A 16295-nucleotide genomic window follows, 5' to 3' on the forward strand; every position below is an offset into this window, starting at 1 on the left:
GTTTCACCAATGTAGTAATTGGAATGTGTTTGGTTGCCTAGGATTTCCTGCTACATCTGTCTTACTGAAATCTTTCCTAATACAGAGAAAAACTACTGATTCAGGTAAGAACACTGATTTGTTTTCTTGAGCCATTGAAGTGTAGACGTTCAGAGACATGCATGGAGTCTTGTAATTCATATTTTCTAACTGTGCTACATAGTGTAAAGGGCTTCAGAAGCATATTTCTGTGCCAGGATGGAGTTCACTTTGCATGCCTTGCTTTATTAAATGTGAGAAGCACACCAGCAACTAGAAATGCCTGGCTGATAAGCTGATGCACTTTTTATCTACTTTGGAGCCTGACTGACATCTTTGAACACTGTTGTATCTAAACAGCTTGAATATGTGACCTCATTCCTTAAATACCATCACTTGAACAGCTCTTGTTGCTAAAATAAAAGCAGTGTTGATTCTCTGTTGTGAAAACTCCTACAGATCCTCTGACAAGCGCAAACTAAACCACACCTTCTTTTACTATGATAAAAATGATTGCTTATTTGTAGCAATTACAGTGTACCTGTAGCAGCAATTACAGCGAAGGTATTGCTTGCAGTTTTTATCACATTTGCTTTGTGTTAACCTGTGACTGTCACATAAAGCTCTGGCATGTGGAATAAGACTAGGAGACAGACCTCAAGGAAAATGACCCCAGAAAGGTAAAGCGGCTGAATAATTTTGTTTTGCTATACTGACAAGTAGTTCGTTAACTACTCTGTAAACTGAGGGAAGATTGGAGTTGAGCCAAAGTTTCCAGTGAGATAAAAAGAGGCCAGTATCAGCTTTCTTATTTTATGCTGTCTTTTAATGCTCGGAAATAAGCCTTCTGCAATGCAGGCCTATGTCAGTACTTTGTTAAGTATAACCAGGATTTTAAAAACGCAAGCTATGCCCTCCATTCAAACACAACTATGTGTTTCTTTGGAAACAATGTTTGTAAGTTTTTTCCCAAGAGGTGATATTTGGAAAAGCTGAACTTTTACTGGGAAGCTCAAGTATGGACTGGTTAAAAAGAAGCTTAAAATTTTTATCTTTGAAAACCATTTTTGTAAGAGGACTGATGTGTAAATTCCCTGCAAAGTAAATAAAAAGAAAAAATACTGTAATGAACATATTTATTGACTGTTGTTTAAACAGTCTTTTCAGTTAGAGTTTGGTGCTTAAAATAGTATTTTGAAACACAATTGTGACCACATATTTGCATACAATTGTTTTGCAGATGCGTTTATGACTACAGCTGCAAACTCTGTTCCGTGTTAGGTTTTGTTACTATTGACAGTATTGAGACAAGTGCTGTAAAGGCCAAAGGGGGTCATAGGGCAGAAAGGATATTCAGGTAACTACCACACCTTTAACATAATCTAGACCTCTCTCCCCAAAAGCTGGCTATAAATTGTTTAAAATTGCATTTAAGTAAAAACTTTTAAAATATAAATCCTGCTCTTAGGTCCAGTCTGGCAAATGCTTTGTTACTAAGCATAGTTTTGGATACTAGGTAGGGCAGGTTGTGACTATGAAGAACAACAGACATACAAGCATTGCAGAATCAAGACCTGATAGTTGGTGTACAAGCAAATGAGAGTGCTTATGGTTTTATTCATGGATGTGAGGGTCAAAAGAATTAGAAATTGGTGTTGTCCTTAAATTACATATTGCATACAACCAAGATTTATTTATTGAAAGTTTTACTGGATTGAAATAAAGGTAGATGATGTGGATTGATTTATACTAAAGACAGCTCACTCTTTTTAATCTTTTCATCCAGTAATATGAATTGCCATCTGGATCAGTGTATATTTGCTGCCTGTTTCTTAAAGCTTAGTATTATTTTGTTAAGAGAAGAGTGTGACTGAGAATGACAACTTTAACTGGTATTTTAATTTATAACAACCAGATATAGCATTTACATAAAAATAAAGGACTTCAGTGTAACTTTGGATGCCCAACCTGCATTTCAGGGGGAAAAGGGGGTTAAAAAACTTGAATACAATCTCTGTAACTTTGGTAATCACAGTAGGTTGGACATTTCTGCAGGAGAAAGATAGTAGAGGCAGTCAGGTTGCCAGTTAGCTGGGCACATTTGTATACCTGCTGGTGAGACAGGGAGGACTCAGATGAGCCTGTTTAGCACTCGGGAAGATGAGGGAATTGCTGCCTTGGAGAAAGCGCTCGGGTCGAGATTCCACAAGGCTTTAAAGGTCAAGAGGAAGCACCTTGAGGCCAATATTGAATGTGGCTGGCAACCAGGGTAACTAAGCCACTAAGGGAGTTATGTGCTTACTCTGTCTGCTGCCAACAAAACTCCTGCCAACATCTTTTTGTAGTAGATGAAGTCTATTAATTCTGCATGCATACACATCGGCAGAAAGGGTCTAACATTACGCTGATCTAAATGGAACAAAACATGGACATGAAGAAGGGCAGTTGCATCCGAAAGAGGCAAGGAAGTGTATTGGCAATATTCCCAAAAAGAAAGGAGAAACATTTCACTCCCATGAAGGCACTCTGGTGGTGAGCTGGACCAGAGATTCCTAGCATTGAGAAAGAGCAGTATGAGATGTTGTAAGAGAAAGGCAGGGTTTAAATTGTATCTAGATAACATGGCCATTTTCTCTGTTCACATTGCATTCATTTGCAGACTTCTTTACACTCTGCATACAGAGGAGTCAGGTGCACTGACAGTGCACAGAAGTGGCAGATGGAATAGTGGTAATGATTTTTAATTACATCTTTGTGATACTTGGGATATGAATGAAATTTAAGCTTCCTGATGATTTTATTAGATCCATAAGTGAAAACTTTACAGATTGAAGGAAAGAACTGAAAATAGTGCTGTGAGCAGATCCATAATGAGTGATTTAATGAAGTAGTTAAATCCACTGTAGAACACAAACTGTTTTTAATTGGAAACATTGGACAGTTTAATCTTTCTATCAAATGTTCAGAGGAAATCAAATACCCTGTTGTATAAAAAGCAGCTGGGACACAGGGAGAATGGCACTTATATCAGTGCTCTGTAAGAGGTCAATGACAATTTTAATTGATGCTATTTCAGTTCTTGTGGTATGGTGGTAACTAGAATAGAAATGTCTGAACTGCTTGTTCTTAGAAATATGTGGACTTTATTCAGGAGAATCTTCAGCTTAGAATCAAGTACAAAGATTAGATGTGATCTGCAGATACAAGAAAATGGATGCAGTTCAAGATCGTTTCATGGGTACATCCCATTCCATTAATTTCTGAAAAATATAGGGAGTGGCAACATTCACTTATTTTCAAAGACACAGCTAATAGTTGATAGTTATGCCAGATATCATTAGAAATGCATGTTGAACAAAAACTAGTATACAGTTCTAAAAAAAGATTATGAACAGCAATTGCTTTAAAAATTTCTTTTCTTGATTTTTTAGACTTCGCAGAGCCCTTTTATGGCTTGCTCTTTCTCAGCCTGAGATCACAGCATGGTCCTACTAAATCCCTCTCTTGATTTCTTTGGTGTCAGTGTTGCATACCATCCCAAATAGAAACTGTGTTACTAAACTAGTGGGAATAGGGGCTCATATTTGAACAATAGCAGTATTCCCAGTTTGGGTTTGCTTTTTTCCAAATATACAGAGGAAGATTGCTGTAGGGCATTAGAGACAATAACAGGAAACAGAATATAGCTGATTTTGAAGGTAGAGTATTTCTGAAGTTTATCTGTGCAGAGACCAATTGTTATTCATTCTAAAAAAAAAAAAAAAATTAAAAAAAATTCCAACTTTTGGTCTTTGCTGTGGGCTGAAAGCTTGTAGTAGGGTATTGGGAAGTATTCTGTAGCTTGTGGTAGAAGTGTATGTGACAAGTGGATGATCTTTTGACCTCTCTGGACTAAACATCGGGAAGGTGGACTTTGGGAGTCAGGTGGTCGCATCAACTTCATGTTTCCGTGATGTACGGTGAATTTGGTATCAGACTTTACCTTGGAGTGTTATTCTGTGCAGAGGTATCTTCTGATACTATGCTTTTCATGTAGATCATGTTTCATTTAGTTAATTTTGAACCTCTTAAGCCTAACTGTAGCAAGCCAGATTCTCAGCTAATACTAATTCCCAACAGCATGTTGATTTCAATGAAGCAGCCTGAATCTGTAGAAGCTGAGGATCTAATCCAATAACTCTTTGCATAAGAAGGTTGGATCTGATTTTAGTGACAATTCTCTTAAATACATAATATGAACTCTGTAAAGTGAATCTTTACCCAGGTTGGTAAAAATTAAGGATCACTTCATTTTTCCCCAGAAGCAAATATACATGTGCATGATTTCACACATTTCTGAGGTTATCTTTTGAAAATAGTATGGTCTACCAATGTCATTAACATGTAAAGCTGCGACAAAGTGCTGTGGTATTCTTAGAATGAGTTTGTGCTCCTTACACTGCAAAGCTGTGTAGAAGAAAAGCTCCCTCTGGAGAAACAAGGGGGACACTATTTCTGCAGGGCTGCTGCAGGCCCAGAAAGTGGTCCACAGTCCACAGTTCTCAAACTTGATACAGCAGGGTTTCAGTGGTACTTCAAACCCTCATGACCACTAAGGATTATATTAATATTGGTAACTTTATGTTAGGACAACACCAGCTTCGTTTTAAGTGTCCTTTTTTTCCCCTGCTAGCTGTGGTTCATGTTGCTTTCCCAAACTCTTGTCAGTTCAGCTCACTTGTGTTTCTCACTTCATCACACCAGTCTCTGGGTTTGAAGTGGCTATCCTGGACTCAGACTTACTTTGGCTGAAGAAGTGATGAGTTAAATAACTGCTTCTCTTGAACTGTTGTTCATTTCCAAGTTTGAATACTGTGGGAAAATAACGGAAGATTGGCGAGGAGGATTGTAAACACGCTCAAGTGACTTGCAGCTGGGATGTAGAAAAACACGTATATCGGACTAATTGTTGTTTAGCCTTGTGCGTTGGACAAGTAGAACATCCGTGTTTAGATAACATATGCCTGTGGTGGACTTCAAGGCACTTTATCAAACATGCTTGAGATTCCTGTCCTGCTGTGGGAAAGATCAAAGCACAGTGGTAAACTATGCCTACGTGAATTCTTGAAATACAGGTGAAAACAGCAGGTTTGGTGACCCTCTAGCATGGACCGAGCTCCGCGGTGCCTGCATCCCTGCTTGCATGCCTCTGCCCAGGTGGTACTTTGGGGATCCCCTCGTTGGTGAGGTAAGGAAAACAAATTTACTCTTTGCATTTCATCCATGGTTTTGTGGTTGTTCCTGTGTCCTGCCTGTGCTGGCTTACACATTTATCATAGCCAGCAGGATCCAGGAACAAGCATGCCGTGGCTGGCAAAAAAGTCAGGGACTGGGGAGACCACGACAGTGACTCCCCATATTCCAATATGGCCCAGTACTCAGTGCTGGGCCCCTGTGGCCACTTTCCTGGCTACATGGGCTCCACTGGAAACATGGCCTGAAATAGATGACAGGGTGGTGGCTACCCTCCAGACAATTGAAATGGCTATAGCTGGATTGCCATGGAAAGTGGCATCAGATTCTTCTTGCAAGTTAGGAGGGAGACTGACATGGTTATTAGTTACCAATCTTAAAGCTCTTGGCCATGAAGTTGTTGCATTACGGAGTGCAATGAGAGAATTGGAAAAGGAAGTTGAGGTTTTACAAGATGCAAAGGTGATCGTGCAAGAAGTAATTACTACTCAAGCAGAGCAGTGCCATGTGCTGCAAGATACTGTAGAATGGTTGATAGCATGCATTGCTAATAAACGAGGGGAAGGAGTGAGCAAGCAACTGTGTGGTGCTTAGTTGCTGCCTGGGGTTACACCACGACAGTCCTTTTTGGCACCCAGTGTGGGGCATAAAGGGTTCAAGATAATGACAGATCTGTTTGGAATGTGCTAGATTGAATTTATAGTTGTTATTGCTGTTTAGCTGTTAATTGGCAGGCTTCTGCACTTGCCATGGGGCTTGCTTGCCTTATTGTATGTTAGAGTCTAGTGCTCATTAGTGGCTGCTTTTTGCTTTCACTGCTTGCTGTACTGGTGTACTGCTTATCATCTTACCATGCTGTGCCTGGGAACATTTTGATAACAGCAATGGCTCATGTGTGGATTAGGGGATTCAATCTGGACAGGGTAGCACTAACGAGTATCAAAATGCAGCTTTTGAGCGGAGTACCTACCTCACTAAAACCTTTAACTATACCAGCAGTCACAAATGCTACTGGTAATGTAGGTGCCCTAGCAAATACCTTGAGGGAAATTGGGGTTGTAACTTTGGGGACCATCTGTGTGGGTGGTGAATAAAGCCGGCAAAACCGAAAGGAGTTACGTCGCAGGTGACGAGGAAACATGTGGAATGATCTTGTACAAGCGGGTGTCCCACAATCAGAAATAGATGGGGTTACAACATCAGAAATGTTTTGCCAATGGCAAAAGTTAGCGCCTAAGCAAAAAAAACGACCACCCCTGGCCCCACCACCAACTCCTTGCCCAGTCTCCACCCCGTCTGCCACCTCAAGGCAAGGCATTACCTGGAAAATGCCAAAAGAGCAGAAATGAAAGTTTGGCAAGTCCTCCAAAATTGCTGCCACTGTAGCCTCTTACTGTGAGGGGGACCGATGCCTCGTGTTCCTTTAATTATAAAGTGGTGGTCTGGGGGGATTTTACATGTGTTAGCTCTGGTGGATACTGGAGCTGAGGTTACTGTATTACACAGAAATATTAGTAATAAAGAAGCCACATCACAGTTCTGTGGATTGGGAGGAAATCTGACCCCTGCCCTCAGAGGTAAGGTTACTTTAACAATAGGAAATGCCACGCTATTTACCACAATTACAGTGTTAATTGCCCAATTAAAGAATATATCTTCAGTACCTGAAGGGGGCCTACAGGAAAGATGGTGGGGGACTGTTTATCAGGGAGTGTAGTGACAGGACAAGGGGTAATGGGTTTAAGCTGAAGGAGGGTAGATTTAGATTGGATGTTAGAAAGAAATTCTTTACTGTTAGAGCGGTGAGGCACTGGAACAGGTTGCCCAGGGAGGTTGTGGAGGCCTCATCCGTGGAAGTGTTTAAGGCCAGGTTGGATGGGGCTTTGGGCAACATGATCTAGTGGAGGGTGTCCCTGCCCATGGCAGGGGGGTTGGAACTAGATGATCTTTTGAGGTCCCTTCCAACCCAAACCGTTCTATAATTCCATGATTCTATGATCTTGGGTATTGATGTGTTGGCAGGATGAACAGTTGAAACTTTAAATGGTCACTTCTGCTTCGGGACTTCCCAAGTGGGATTTGCTATTCGATCTATAACTTGTCTTGTGTGCATACCCGAAGTGGGATCCTGTTGTGCTGCCTGTGCCTGCCAAGGTGGTAATTGTAAAATAATACCGTATTCCAGGGGAGAAGGAGGAATTTGCTCAAACCATTCAGGTATTTCAACAAGTGGGAATCATTAAGGAAACCATAACTGCTTTTAATAATCCTATTTGGCCTGTTCGAAAACCATACAGCACTTGGAGAATAACTGTAGATTATAGAGAACTGAATAAAGTCACCCACATACACACTTGCAGTTACTCTTATAGAAAAAATAAGCAAATATTTACAACTCTGGAAGGAGATGATAGTCCTGTTTTCTTCCCTTATCACAGGTTGGCTTGTTGTGCTTTGTAGTCTTGTACTATAAGCACATGCCCTGGATATGTTTATGCGAGATCGACATGTAAATACTTGGATCTGGTTGGCGTCTACTGTAACTAACTCATCTGCCTTTTATATTGAGGAAGGATTAACAGCTGCAGATCTTCTGACAATGTGTTTCATTGGTGTGCCAATCCCAGTAGCTGTATTACAGAATTATACTATGCTAACTGCTTTTGATATTAATGTTCCTCATTGCTGTTTTTCTGTGTAGGTAACAGCTGTATGCCAACAAACATTACAAAATCAGTTGGCGGTGGACTATCTCCTCCTTTGACACCATAAACGCTGCTCCGATTTTGAAGGCATGTGTTGCTTCAACATAACTGATGAATCAGCAAGCGTAGAGGATGGCATTCAGCATCTCCAGGACTTAATGCATCAAATGAAATGATCAACTGACAGGATGAGTAGGACACCTGATTCAAAGAATTACCGTAGAGATATGTTTATTCCTTTTTCTACATGTATTTATTATGTGCCTCTGTAAATTACCCTGCCCTACACCCTGCAAGCCCAAATGGACACCTCCAGCTTTGCCAGCCCCAGCGGAAGTGCTCCCTTGAGCGAGGGGGTGGAATGTGGGAAAAGAACGGAAGATTGGCGAGGAGGACTGTAAACACGCTCAAGTGACTTGCAGCTGGGATGTAGAAACACACATATATCGGACTAATTGTTGTTTAGCCTTGTGCATTGGACAAATAGAACATCCATGTTTAGATAACACATGCCTGTGGTGGACTTCAAGGCACCTTATCAAACATGCTTGAGATTCCTGCCCTGCTGTGGGAAAGATCAAAGCACAGTGGTAAACTATGCCTACGTGAATTCTTGAAATACAGGTGAAAACAGCAGGTTTGGTGATCCTCTAGCACGGACCGAGCTCCGCGGTGCCTGCGTCCCTGCTTGTGTGCCTCTGCCCAGGTGCTTCTTTAGCTGGTTGGTGAGGTAAGGAAAACAAATTTACTCTTTGCATTTCATCCATGGTTTTGTGGTTGTTCATGTGTTCTGCCACAAATACCTTTTGATTTTTTTAACCCAGCTCTAGTGTGCTTTCTAGGTTTTAGGTGGAATCCTTCTAAAATGCTTTAATCACATTAAATGTTTAATCATAATAATGGTTTTGCTTATTAATATTATTATACATTCAAATGTCTTTTCAGCTTTTAATTGTGGGTGGGTTTTTTTGCTTAATAGTCATTTGAGGATGAATTCTTAGTCTACAAGAAGTTTAATCCCAGTGGTATTCATAAATGCAGAGACTCAAATTTGTTATTATTCATTAAATGAATGCATGGTTGTTTCAGAATATTGTCTAACTTAGGGTAACACCTTCCTATTTTAATATCTTTATACAATTAGAACAAGCAGAATGGAAGGTCAGGCTGTAAAGATAGTCCTCATCATACTAAAAACACTGTAAAAACTGCCTCTTGATTTATCTTGTACCAGATGTTAGTCTTCTTGCCTTCAGACAGCCATAAACAACTGCATTTTACTGTAGTAACACTTACATGCATATGCCTGAGAGAAAAACTGGTCCTTAGAAATATGTGTTGGATGAGAAGGGAGAGTAGAAAATAATATAGGCTGAAATGTGTATCTGAAATAACAGAACTGAGTCAAACTATAAGTACATTCAGTGCAGCAAGGTAACCTGAAATTACATTTTTCACTGTTTCTCTACCTCATCTATTTTTGTGCTAGAAAAGGGGATTTCTTGCCCTTTCCTTTTTGTCTTCATTTTTTACAATTTCTGTATATTGGGCTCATGATTCATTTCACTCTTCTTCTCCTAACCCTCTCATGTCTGGCCACAGGCCACTCTTTTAAAAAAATTAGGGATACAGATTCCATTTTGTTCTGCCTATTTTCTTTCTCCTCCAGCTGCTGCTCACTGACACTGCTTGGCTTGTCATCCCATCCAAGCTGCAAAGCACCGTGAGCTTGCTCTGCTATCGTTCGCAGTTTCTGTGTACAAATTCCTGCCTTTCTCATTTGCCATCTCAATCGCTTCCCCACATAACCATCACTGACAAGACCCCAAACTCCTAGCTTCAGTATTGCATTGCTTTTTCTGAGAAAGGATGCCATTCACACACATGGGCAGGAACGGCCAGCCGTTCTTCATGCTTGCTATATTAGATGGCCATTATTTTTGGAAGAGTACCACACAGCTTATGGCAGTGTCAGAGTTTCTGTGTAACAGCACTGAGAATACAAATACCCAACATTATCTCTTGCAGCAGTCTTGTGGGTTCCTTATCCAAGTATTGCCAAACCCCAAACCTGCCTATCTTGTCAAATGCCATGTGATGTTGCCCCAGGTGACATGGCTACAACAAACATTGCATACACATATCCCATACGTCTGTGTGGTGCCAAGACTCAGAAAAGATTTTAAAACAAATCAGTCATGTGCTGACATGAAGTCTGACACGAAGCAGAATAAATGGAAATGAAATTGTTCTGTATATTGTGCTATTAACTTCATGGGCATAATGATTCTTCCTGTCTGCGGAGTTGTGAGAAATCTGATTGAAAAAGAAAAACATAAGCCCATCCTGGCAGGAGATATTTTTGATATCTATGTATCATGCAGGGGCTGTGGTCAAGATTATGAGTTTGTTGTGTTATGCTCTGTAAATAGGAGAGTATGTAGTCTTTGCCTTAGAAGCTTACAGCTGAGGAGAACTCACCACAGAAGTGTGTGCAATTAGGTAGAATATAATATATAGCGCCTGTATATGTGATGTGTTATATTCTGGTCTGCTTATGTATCTAAATTTAGTATTATGGGATGCTATTCTTAGCTGACTGAAGATAATTTTTTTACTCTTTTTTTTTTTCTCAATGCATATATCTATTTCCTTGCTTGCTTCTGGATCTGTCTTTCAAATCCAAGCAAATCCAAAACATCTGCAAAAGAAATCAACTACCCAATAATGGTAGGTAGCAAACCGACTGCTCTTTTTCCACTGACCTCTTTGGTTTGCTGTTACCTCATTTTTCCAAAACACCCCCACGCAACAGTGTCCTTCATCCACCTGTTGTATTGTGTTTTGTGAACTGTGTGTAGGAGGAATTGACTTCTTAACACGCCAGCACCTTGCATAATGCAGTGAGCCTTGGTACTTGACTGGAAAGCCTAAGCACTCCATAGGGTAAACATGATCCTAATTAAAGCCACACAGCCGGTCAGGCCAGAGACCTGTATTTTGCTTTTTTGGTTCACATTTTGCATATGCATTTATACATACATACATACATGCATATATATATGTGCCACACACAACTATAAATGCATAAATACTTAGACTGAAGGAATATCCATAATTTGAACTGAAATTTCCAAGCAGAGAGGAAGACAAAATCCCTAACACAGTGTAGGAATGCAATAAAAATTTAAATGTCATACAGTTGCCATAAAATGATCTAAAATTGAACAAATGCATCATATACTATGTATTTATATGGGGGCACCTGATTTCATTGTTAAAGCAGTTCAAATAGCACTTGCTATTCCTGAAAAATATGGGAGATGATATCCTGTACTATTTTTAGGAATAATATGTTTATCTTTATTTGGTTGCAGTTAGATGAATGCTATATGAAGAAGTAAGAAATAACTGGTGTTGGGCTGTTTTAGTCTGAGGGAACTAAAGTTAATAGTTCTAGATTGTGCCAGTTGCCAGTGCTGATCTTTCTATTCTGTGGGTCAGCAGCTGGAGGACTAGTCCATTTTAGCATCCCTTTTTGTCTGCTCCCAGCTGTCTTTCCTCTTATCCGACAGTGGGATACATAAAATACTTTTACAAGTTCAGCATCCTGGGACAGCCATAGAAATGGATTTTGGGGAGAAAAAAAAAAAAAAGTAGTGCCTAAGATCAGGGCAGAGAGGCTGAGTCTACAGAGGTAGTAACCACTTGGTGGAAAAGCCAGGATAGAAGTTTTGATGATGTATTTCGTTTAGTTAATATAAAATGCATATGCATCTTGGTGTCTTACAACCTTTCTTTTTGTAATATTCTTGAAGAAAAATAAAGGATACTTTGCTTCAAAGAAAGAGTTCAGCACAACTATTGAACATCTGTACGAACTTCAAGCTGTAAGAAGGGCTAAACCAGGTCAGACGAGCAGCAACATGATGACAGTGATGATCTGTGAGGGGATTTGTCTAAAAGTGGACTGAATTGAAGGATTCCTTTGAGACAAGGGTTGAAGATAAGCATGGCCCTTGCATAAGTGCTGAAAAGAGACCACGTGAGTGATCAGAGGTACATCTTACCGTCCATCAGGTACATGAGCATGCCAAAGTATGAAGAAACTGCCTGTAAATGGTCTGTGATCACACAGCTATTGAGCAAAAGAAATTCTTAGATTTAACTAATAGGAACACGGAGGCTGTCTTATTATTGTCAAAAGAATTTATTCAAAATGGCAATCAATAGGCTTGTTTTAAATTAATTCTTTTTTACTTACAAAACAGTTTTACACTGTAGGAAATACAACGTGCTGAAAGAATAAACTAAATTGACGTGAATTCAGCGGCAGCCTGTAAGTATGCACATATTTGTATGCCTTATTAACTTGTTCCTCCTCTAGATTATAGTCTAGGTAAAAGAAATTACTGCTAGTGGAGCGTCAAAAAGTTGCCTGTCATCACTCAGAGAGGTTGGCTTTACAGCAGAATACACAGTTGAAGCGTTGTATTACTTTATTCTTTTAGCAGCAGTCGTTTGATTTGCCAGGTGACGTTTTGAAAAAAAAAAAAAAGGGAATTTTAAGGAAGTCACTATTCTCATGAAAAATCTGAGTGAACAAGGATTAGGTAAAAATAAAAATTGCATGCAAAGAGAAATGGAGAATGAAATAAGTTTATGAGGGTAGACACTGCCTGCCAAGTTGTAATGTCCTCCATCAGAGAGATCTGTTCAACCTTACTATAGCACAATGCAGAATTTACAAGAACTCTGATTAATCAATTTAAGTGGATAAATCTTGAAGATTGCTAGGTCTAAATTCTGATTTTATTTTCTAAAGCTTTAAGTGGGTAAGATTTGGATGAGAAACAACATAGAGCTAGCTACCTCTAAAGCCAAACCGATTTTTTTTTTTTTCCAATTTACCCAGGCATTTCTGCCCAGGATATGGTCAAGTTAGAGTTATTTCCAGGCTCATACATTAAAACTTGCACTGTTTAGTGACCTGATTCTACCTGATGGAATAAAACCAGTTAATCTTAGCTAATAGCCTGTGCTGAAGTAGTAATTTGAGCAGATGTTACGTGATATTCGGGTAGTCAGGTTTTACTGAAATGTTAGTTTTTCACAAGTTACAATAAGAAGAGTAAAAACTGTATTTGCACTGAAAAAGATGCATTTGAAAATAGCTTAGAATAAGTGATACCTACCAAACATCATGCCCTAGAAAGTCTGACAAACCTTGATTTTCTTTGGGGAATAAAGTAGCCCTATATAACTTCTCATTCATACACTGCTTTTTCAAGATCTTTTCCTTTTGCTTCTGCTCCTTTTCACAGGATATATCGGAGAGAATTCAGCCTGCAAGATTTATCTCCTTTTTTTTTTCCTGCCCTTGCGAAAACTGGCTGCACCTAGGTAGTCTTCACCACACTTCCATTGGCATGACTCACCTAAAATACATCCCTATCTACAACAGTCAGAAACTAGTTCCAAAACCAGTAAAACTAGCAAATTCAGGTTTCCTATAGCTTCGGGTCTCACATTGTTTGCATCTCTATCCTGGAATATCTTCAGTCATTCTCACGTCTTTCTTCTCCTCCTTTTTGGTTTTGCCATCTGGGTGGAAGACTGACATGCTTGTAAAAACTACATACTAGCTGATGGCTCCCAAACAGAATGGATAAAAACCAAGTTCTCCCAGTTCCCTCTCCACAGGAGAGCTTGTCAGCTCTCTGGAATTTAGCCAGTTGCTGATTTTTACAAAACTATCAGGAATTTAATATCCTTGAATCTCCTGCCACTGCCATAGTTAACTGAAATTGTCCAAAGTGTTCAAAAGCTGGAGTGTTTTACATAGGGAAAGGTGGAGATAAAGGGCTTCAGGGTATGATCAGCTTGATGTGATACTGAGAAAGCAGGGTAGTAATGTTGAAATTTTTTTTAGCTGTCCTATCTTTGTCTGACCCAGATAAAAGGAAAAGTTCCCTAAATGCTCATAAGAAAGAAGCAGCACTCATAGTCTTTGTGGTGTCTTCCAAAGCTGCCATACCTTCTGTCTTTGGAAGTAAAAAATGCACTGCAACCCCAAAACACCACCGTAACTCAAGTGAAGACTGCTACTGCTGTAGTCTGATAAAAGCAGTTATAAGGCACAAGTTATTAAGCAGTGAGCAAAGTGCTAGAAGATGGTGGGCCGGTACTTTTCAAATGTGAGGCATTTAAAATCAGTACTGTTGCTTCCAGTGCAAACTTTGCCTGTATATTTAAGTTTTGATAGTCCCAGTAGCAATGTCCACCTTGTCTACAGTAATGGTGAAAATGTTGCTACTGCTACTAGCAATCTGTTTACTCCTCGGGCATATTTGGCAGCCAAGGGAATAACTCTGAATGTTGGTTACCAGGCTGTTTCTTTCCCAAGTGGGTAAATTCAATGCTGAAAAAGAGCAAAAATGTATTTCTAATTTAAATTATATGCACTTTTTCTTTTAAAAAGCAAACCAATTTAAATTTCAAATTATTATAACTTTTATGAATTCCTGAGTTTTAAAAAAGATATTAAAATAATGTAGATAAAATACCATGATTTCAGATAGTTCATTTTTGCTGTTGGACTTGTAACTTCTAGTCTCTGAGCTAGTAACATCACCAGCTCAGCATCTGGAATCAGAATGGTGGAGTTGCCAGATCAGCTCTAGCCACCTGCACCTTCCCCTGACTATGCAGGGAACATACTTTCCGCAGTTGGTTTGTTCAGCTAATTCAGCTCAGTCACTTGTGCATTCCAAGTTAAGAACTATCAGAGGCTGAGCACCCCTGATTTAGAGAGGCGCTAGATATTCTGAGCCTGGAACATGCCATCCTAATTCTGTTTGTGTTTAAATGAAAAGTAGGAGGGGAGAACAGGAATTAGAAAAAGTAGTTATGATACTACCTTGATCTGTTTGCAACAGGTATTAATAGAGAATGGATTTTTTGTGTCTAGGTCCAATGAAGCTGGTAGTGGTCCCTATGTTCCTTGGGGGTGTAAAGTTTTATGGCCAAACTGGTAAGTGAATAATTTAATTGTATTTCCTAAAAGCGTGAGGAGCTGAAGAGTAGCCATATTAAACCTAAAGTGGGACATTACCTGTATTCTGGGTAATTTGAAAAATTTTCACCATTCATTCTGATTCCTGAGAAAATTTCAGGAATGCTCACAGCGTCTCAGAAGACTTCGTATTACTGTATGTGTAGATTTTCTGCAGTGACCTGATGAATTTAGAAAGTGGTATTAACAATCATATAGTGTACATCGTTCTGCCCTATTCCCATGGTTTTGTCTTCCTAACACACTATTATTAAGGTGTGAATGGACACATTTGATTCAATATTGTTATTAATATATTGCATCATTGTAATAATGAAAGGTAAGTGTTTAGTCTTTATTTTCACTTAAGGACTTTTCTGACTGACTGCATGCTCCCTCAGAGTGTCCAACCCTCACTCCCCTGCCTAGGCAAAGAGGAAAGGACTTCAAGGAAAATATTTATTTTAAATCCACACTATCTGCTTGTTGGGAACTTGTTAGTCTTACAAGTTAAGCAGCCTTCACTAGGATCAGTATTTAGATAGGACGTTATCTGGGAACATGGAAATGCTACAGGAAATGTTTGAGGGTTTTGAAGAGAAGTCTCATGTCTGCAGTGTAAACAGTGTCTTCTTTAGGTGCAGAAGGAGCCCACTGCTTAGGGTCCTATGCATCAGTAAGACATAAAATTGGTATCTTAACTGTGTATTATCTTTTGAGACCTAACAGGTCTTTGCAAGGAAAAGAATAGTCAGACCAAAATCCGATTAACAGTGGATTCCTGTGCAGTTTCAGCGAGGTGAATTCCTCATGGCATAGTCTCATTTGCTGGAGAGCACTGTTGCTTTGATTCACTTCAAATGCTGGTATATTTTAATGGTGAGCAAATACATTCTTCTTCACTGTTGTAACATTAGTTTTAATGTTATGCATCAGGTTTGGTTCCTTTGAATGAAAGCTTAAAGTCCAAGTTGTGGCCTAGGAAGAAATTACCTGGATGTAGGAATTTAAAGCTACAGCTAATGGCAACTTTTCCCTCATGGCAGTTGGTGTAATTCAGAGCTGTCCTTACACCACTCTCATTTATGCAGATGGACTGGCTCAGCACCTGGCTGGCTGGCTGAAAGGAGTTTTAAAGAATGTTTTGTGACAGATCTGAATCAGAATACTGTATATTGACATGGTTATTAGGACATTTATTGTAGAAATGGACTGGTTTGATTTATCAAGTTGATGTTGGGAGCATAAAAAAAAAAAAAGTGGAAAAAATGGCTCCATTTAAGTTG

At 39.5% G+C, this 16295-nt stretch overlaps 1 protein-coding gene across 2 annotated transcripts in view; it reads left to right on the plus strand.

The window, feature by feature from the left end:
* The first annotated feature begins 550 nt into the window (after window positions 1–550).
* The window catches only part of RTN4 (reticulon 4), a 67001-nt gene continuing 51256 nt past the window's right edge, over window positions 551–16295 (plus strand). The window contains exons 1-3 of one of the 2 annotated variants that reach the window (XM_054822655.1): window positions 551–698; window positions 7952–8685; window positions 14926–14988. The gene's annotated coding sequence lies outside the window, so the exon portion shown is untranslated. Of the gene's footprint in view, window positions 699–7951; window positions 8686–14925; window positions 14989–16295 lie in introns of those variants that run through there. The other variant, XM_054822653.1, reaches the window with a different exon arrangement.

Source organism: Grus americana, chromosome 3, assembly GCF_028858705.1.
Source record: "Grus americana isolate bGruAme1 chromosome 3, bGruAme1.mat, whole genome shotgun sequence".
Classification (NCBI taxonomy): Eukaryota; Metazoa; Chordata; class Aves; order Gruiformes; family Gruidae; genus Grus; species Grus americana.